This window comes from Mustela nigripes, chromosome 1 (genome assembly GCF_022355385.1).
Source record: "Mustela nigripes isolate SB6536 chromosome 1, MUSNIG.SB6536, whole genome shotgun sequence".
Taxonomy (NCBI): domain Eukaryota; kingdom Metazoa; phylum Chordata; class Mammalia; order Carnivora; family Mustelidae; genus Mustela; species Mustela nigripes.
Window position 1 is genome coordinate 116,920,376 of NC_081557.1, and position 7,453 is coordinate 116,927,828.

Consider the following 7,453-nt stretch of genomic DNA (forward strand, 5'->3'; position numbering starts at 1 on the left):
TTAAAACCTTCATGGTCCAATTTTGTCCTCTGTGAATGGGTTGTGACCAAAGCTATGGAAAAATGAGAAAGTCCAAGTAGGGAAAAGGAACAGATCTATACTTATTGAGATGGAAGTGTAAAGGAAAGACACTGTCTGATCATACTGGCAAACAATATCAGAGAAAATCCCCCCCTTTCCCTAAAGCTGAACTCTCAAATATTATAGCTAAGTTTGTTTCTGTGATTTATCCCAACCAAACTGCTAAACACAGACTTCCAAGATTAGCATTTTAAACTGCTAGCTAGTCCATTTACTGATTAAATTTACTCCTGCATTACTTTTTTTGTTCATCTCTCTTTTCATCTGATTTTTTTGTTTTTTCTTGCTGACAATTCAACAGTTCTCCCTTAGAAGTGAAGCATATTTGTGTGTATAGATACTTAAAGTCTCTGAGATATTGGATATTAAAGAGATGTAGAGATGATTATTGATGTCTGTTTTCTTTACAGAGGTTTTGACACTGGGGGCAAACTTTCTTTCTAAACCCTAAAGTGTTCTATAATATGATTCATTGTTAAGGAAACAATCTGGGAATAGGAGAACAGTATGAGTGAAAATACTGAAACTGAAATGCTTAAATAAGCATATTAGTAAGATGAAGGTAAGAAAGCTAGTTGGATTTATTCGTATTGCATAGAAGTAAAGCTTGGATGAGGGTGGTGAAGCCACAGCTGGGAGGGACTTTAGGCAGCTGCCATGGTGTGTGAAACTGAGAAAGTCTTGTTGCTAGGAAGCTAAATCTTGATCTTAATCAAATGAGAGGTACAAGGTAAGATATTTATATTTCCCTTTGTCATGTGAGATCTCTAATAAAATTTTGTGTACATAGCAGTGGTGATAGAAACTGTAAGCTAAGAGCTATACTTAGAAAGGATCATGAAAACCTCACTAATTTTTCTATCAGTAACTCATTTAAGAAGTAGCTCATTTAAGAAGCACCCACTGTTTGTGCATGCATGACTATATGCACAAACCACACGCACATGCACATATACACATATAATCGGGTTCTTTCTAGCGGAGTGTTCGTATCTTGTTTAGGATTCATTGTTTCATATCATTGTTTCATTAATATAGCCTGTTGTACTTTATTTCATTGAGATCCACAAAAATGTGTTTTAGGAAGTTGTTTTGGTTTAGAAAACAGTGATTTAGGCTATGAATGAGAATAAGAGGGAGGTTGTAATGAGGGTACAGATATTGATGAATTTGAAGAAACTAGGAAGGAAAAGCCATTCATACAAATTGCATAGGAAGTCTGACTGTGTAATCTGAAGTCAATAAACTATTAGTTGAAAATATTACACTTATAAAGGAAAACACACCATCAGAAACTTTGGCTTCTGGAATCATCAAATACAATAATTAATGAGGACAGAGTCTGACTCAAAGGTTCTTTGACATCTATTCTCCTCTTGTTATCTGATCCCAAATTGAGGTGTAAGGAATAAATTCTGACAAAGTTTTATATAGGTTTCATTTCTTTTCAACAATACCATATTATTTGTTAGTAATCCTTTTCTATCACAATGATATTGAGGACTCTTTAGCAAGTATGGAACAAATGCATATCATAAAAACATAAAGAACAAATTGGATTTTACTTACAATGTGTAAGATGTGTATCCTCAGAGGCTTCATATTGTGATCTTGAGTTATTTTCTATTTTTCTTGATATTTTGTGTCATGCCTATCCACATTAGTGATAACAGTTTGTTGTAATAGTGGAGGAATCCATTTGTTTTAGATTGAGAAGCAAGACATAATGGTTGGATTAATGGAGTTCAGAACAAGGCTACATGAGAATAGAAGAGAAAAGAATGTGTTATTGAAAAAATGGAATAAAATAGAAAGAATAGTTATTTGAGTCCTCTATGAATTTGAGGAATCATTTTAGATTAAAAATAAAAATTGTGGGATGCCTGGGTGGCATCTATCTCAGAAACATAACCCCATTTCAAGTCTTCAAGTCGTACAGACTCCTGCAGTGTGCACTCACACACTCCCCCAGGGTATGGAGGAAGGGGAGTCTCACTATGGTTCTGCCAATTGCTGGGCCTGTGCTTGGTGAGCATTTGCCTGACCATGCCATGGTTTATGGTTTATAGCAACACCAAGCTAAGAGCCCACTCCTGGTCTTGCTGATTGCAGTCAGCTTCCCCACTCTGATGCCTGGGAATTATGCTGCCCTCAGACACCCCTGTTCTTTCCATGACTGCAGGGATCCTGAGACTACACTGTCCCACCTAGGATTCCACCCTGTTTCACCACCTGAATACCGTTTAGGCAGAGATGTCCCTCATGAGAGCAGAATTCTCAAAGTTCCAATTTTATGCCCTGCTACTACATCACTTTCTGGTAGCTGGCTTATGGAGGCTTCCTCCCTCCCACAGTTTATCTTCCAGTATATTGCCTCAGATTCACTTCTTCACACTTCCTACCTTTCTGAAAGTGGTAACTTTCAGTGAAACTTTCCTCTTTTTTCTACTTGTAGAATTGCATCAATTATTTTCTTAGATCTCTGGTTGAGTTCACAGGTGTTCAGAATGACTTGGTATCTATCCAGGGGTCAGACAGAACTAAGTTCTAAGTTGTCCTCCTCCTCTGCCTTCCAGAAGTCAGAAGTCATAATTCCCTTGAAGATAATCGGAAATGGTAGAGGCATGAAGTCTCCAGGATGGCATTCTTATCGTCTGTGTTTTGGGGGCCTGAAACATATTCTGCATATGAAAGTCAAGAAGATTTTGCTGTCTAGACACCTCCCCATGCTCACTTACACAGAACAAGGTTGTCTCAATACCCAGCCTTTGGTCCAATATGAATGCTACTATTGTTGCTATGTGAAGATGGACCTGAAATCCTTGGTTGCCCTTGGCTCCTGTATTGGTGACTTTTGAGAAATGTTATAGATAAATGATATTGCTTTTGAAATCAAGCCCAAAAGGCTTTTTTACTACATATAAACATCTGGAGTATAAGATTGACAGTAAGGAGACAAATTTTCCACCCCCAAAATATACCTTAACAGAAGAAGCAGAACAACAATTGAAGTTTTATGAGGATGGTAATTCCCCTCTGAGACAGTTCTTATGAGGGATGGTAGAACCACACGTATTTTATTAAACTGACAGTGGTGGAGGACCACAATTGATTCTTTTATTCAGAAAGTAATATTTCAAAGGTACAAGAGGAAATCTGCATTGTAATCAGTATAGCTGATTCTTATTTTGATTCACTGGCAACTGATGTGGTTTTATTGGGGGTTGCGATCTAGAATTAAGAAAACCCCCTGTAAACAGATGACAAAGAGCAGCTACTGAAGGATTTTTGCACTTCAAAGATGATAAGCTTTAATTCTCTCTTACATCTTGATGTTTCTCATCTTTTTATAAATAAAAATTTTGGTGTTACTTTGAGTATCACTTGTGTGCAGGGATATATAAGCATCAAGTTGATTGTGTGTTTGAAAATCAGAGGGGTCAATTTGAGAGATTTTGCATTCATTGTAATTCATGAACTCAGTCATAATTTGGGTATGAAGCATGTTGAAAAAACGCATACATATGAGTAAAAAGTGTGTATAATGTATCAAACAAAGTTAAAGACCAGTAGATTCAGCAAATACAGTTATGTTTATTTTATAACACCATTGGATAAAAAGGGTGTATGTACAACTCTTAAAATCCAGGGGACATCTTTCTACAGCACAGTGGGAATGGTGTGGTTGAAGGGAAGGAGATTGAAGAGATCTCTCTAAGGAGAGATCAGATCCTCAAAGCACTGTGTTAAAGATAATTCTTCCAAACTGGACTCTGAGTCCTGAGGCTGATTATGCTTTGGAGTTTTGTTGCAAAGACTGCAAGTTCATGCCATCAGATGAAATCGTAGAAAAGACAAAGGATGTGACTTTCCGGAGTGGTGCAGTGGGACATATTATCAGTGTCCAGAAGAAGTGTTTTTGCAGGACAGGATCCCATGAATGGGTTGGACTACTGTTATGAAAAGAGATGTAATAACCATGATGAACAACATAGGGAGATTTTTGGTCAAGGGACAAAAAATACAACTCAAAGTTGCAACAAGGAAATAAATATCCAAAATTATTGTTTTAGTAACTGTGGTATGCATGGTTGTACATATGGTAAAATGTATTCACTAAGATATCCTATATAAAAAAGTTCAGAATGAAATTAAAAAAAAAAGGAATTCACTTTTTAAGAGAACATTCTACTATTCATTAGACTCACTTCAATGCTGGGATACAGACTACCATTTTGGGATGATCATATCTGATACTGATGAAGTGAAAGATGGCACAGAATGTGGTTCAAAATACATCTACATTCATATGATGTAGGTCCATTTGTCCTTTTTAGAAAAGTGATTGTCAGACCTATAACACAAGGGGGATCTAAAACAATAAATGTCAATGCTGCTGTAATGTCAAGTAATTATTTAAACTGACAAGAAAGGAAATGGAATTAGGGCTGACAGCTGTCTTCCCCCACCACCAACCCCGGAAAAAAAAGGCAAACTTGCTGCCATTTTGGTTGATTCTTATATTTTTATGTTTATTTTCCATTTTAAAAAAGTGAACAAAATAACCTGAGGAAGAAAAGCAAACAAGTTCATATATACTATAAGGAAGAAGAGAACAAATTTATAAGTTCAGAAAATAAACCCAGTAAATCCTTTTTTTTTTTTTAAGATTTTATTTATTTATTTGAGAGAGGGAGAGTGAGAGAGAGCATGAGAGCTGAAAAGGTTAGAGGGAGAAGTGGGCTCCTCATGGAGCTGGGAGCCTGATGCAGGACTTGATCCCGAAATTCCAGGATCATGACCTGAGCCAAAGGCAGTTGCCCAAACCCAGTAAATCCTTCCACATCTTAAGTTTTAGTTTGGTGGCCATAAAAATGTTAGTGCACATGCCAAAGGTGATTGATAAATATTATTTCCATTTCTGGATTTCTTCATTTTTTTCCCTGTGTATTTGAAATAATGTCTATCCTCATTCTAATACAGCTTCAGTCCTACCTTCCTTTTTTGTTTTGTTATTGTCATAAATATTACATTTCTATGTTATTGGTTCAAAAATAGGACTTTATAATTAATGTTTTATGCAAATTATTTTTAAATCAAAATATAAAGGAGGAAAAAATATGTAGCTAGACCATCTTTTATTATCTAAATAACTACCTTTAGTGGTATTCTTTGTGGGTTTGTTTGTTTTTTTTTTTTTCATGTGGAAATGAATTGCTGTCTGGTGTTTTTAAATCTGAGACATCATTGTTTATCCTTGGGTTTTGAGGGGGTATCTTAGCTGGATGTAGTATTTTTATTTGATTTTTATTTTCTGTCAGCATGCTCAATATGTCATTTCACTGCCTTCTGAATTTTATTTTTTTCTGATGAGAAATCTGCTGTCAAACTTGTGCTTTCCTTATATCTGATAAATCATTTTTTCTTGTTATTTTCAAGATTTTCTCTATTATCTTTAACTATCATTTAGTATGACTTTGGTACTCTTTTTTATACACTTTTCATTTAGTATGATGTTTCTACAGATGGATCTTTTGTGTTTATCTAATGTGGTGTTCACTAAATTTCTTGTATATGTAGATTAATGTTTTTCTTAAAATTTGGAGAGTTTTCAATCATTATTACTTTGAATATCTGTTTTTCCCAACTTTCTTTTTCTCTTCTGCTTCTGAAGCTCTCACCATAGTATGTTGGGGCATTTCATGGTGCCCTACATTTTTTAGTTGCATTATTTATTTTTCTTCATTTTTGATTATTTCTTTTGTTCATATTATATACCCTGTATCGATACATATTAAAGTTCACTTAAATTTTTGTACAAACTCAAATCTACTGTTGCATTCTTCTAGGGATTTTTCACTGGGTTTATTGACTTTTTAATTCTGGAATTTACATGTAGCTCTTTTTGATAATACTTATCTTTAATCACTATTCTCTATTTGATGAGTTCTTATTACATTTTTATCTATTCATAAAAGTAGTTTCTTTTAGTTCTTGAAACAGATTTATAATAGTTGTTTTGAATTCTTTGCTAATTATGGCATCTAAGTCAGCATAAGCCATTAAGTTAAAATAGTTTGTGCCTTTCTCTGGCTGACTTTTTTCACATAACATTAAACTCTCTAGACCTATCCATGTTGTTGCAAATAGCAAAATGCCATTCTTTGTTATTGCTGAATATATATATATATATGCGCCACATCTTCTTTATCCATTCATCTAACTTAGGTTAAGATGGACATCTTAGCTACTGTAAATAATGTTGCATTACAAAATAGGGCTGCATATATCTTTTTAAACTAGTGTTTTTTGTTTTCTTTGAACAATACCCAGTAGCAAAATTACTGGATAATAAGGAAATTCTCTTTTAAATTTTTTTGAGGAGTCTCCATACTATTTTCACAGTGGTTACACCAGTTTGCATTTCTACCATCAAAGCACAAGGGTTACTTTTTCTCCACATCTTCACCAACACATGCTGTGTTGTGTTTTTAATTTAACTATTCTGACAGGTGTGAGATGATATCTCATTTTGGGTTTGATTTGCATTTCCCTGATGATTAGTAATGTTGAACATGTTTCCATGTGTTTGCTGCCTATTTGTGTGTCTTCTATGATTTCATTCATATGTGGATATTAAGAAACAAAACAAATGAACAAAAGGGGAAAAAAAAACACAAACTAGAAAAACAGACTCCTAAATATAGAGAACAAACAACTGGTGGTTGCCAGAGGGGAGGTGGGAGGGGGTTGGGTGAAATAAGTGAAGGGGACCAAGAGTATACTTACTGTAATGAGCACTGTATAGCATTGTTGAACCACTATATTGTATACCTGAAAGTAATAAAACACTGCATGTTAATTATACTGGAATTAATAATAATAATAATGAATAAAATAAAATAGCTTATATTCAAGACCTTTGATTCAGATTTTCACTCACTATTGGGTGTGTGTGTGTGTGTGAGAGAGATTTGAAAACTGCTTTCACAATTCAGGGAAATTATGATTTTGTCCTGTATTCCTCTAGGGACCAGTACCACTAAAGTTCTTTTCTTGGTTGCTCCTCAGATGGTGAAAACATTGCCACACTCATCCATGGAAACATACGTGGCTTTAAAAAGGCTTCAGATCTACCATTCTACCGTTATCTGATTCCTACTAAATAGGTGAAGCCTTACATAAATGCACTCTTTTAGACTCTTAAGGATGAACGTGCTCTCAAGATGAGTCTGTTTGCTATCTCTTTCTCTAGTTCTTTATGCTAAAGTTCTGGCTGGTCTGTCATTGCTTATAGCTACCCAGTTCACTGAACTATTAGCTCCCTCTTAATTTCTTGCTACCCAAATCTCCATCATTTTTTTTTTTTTTT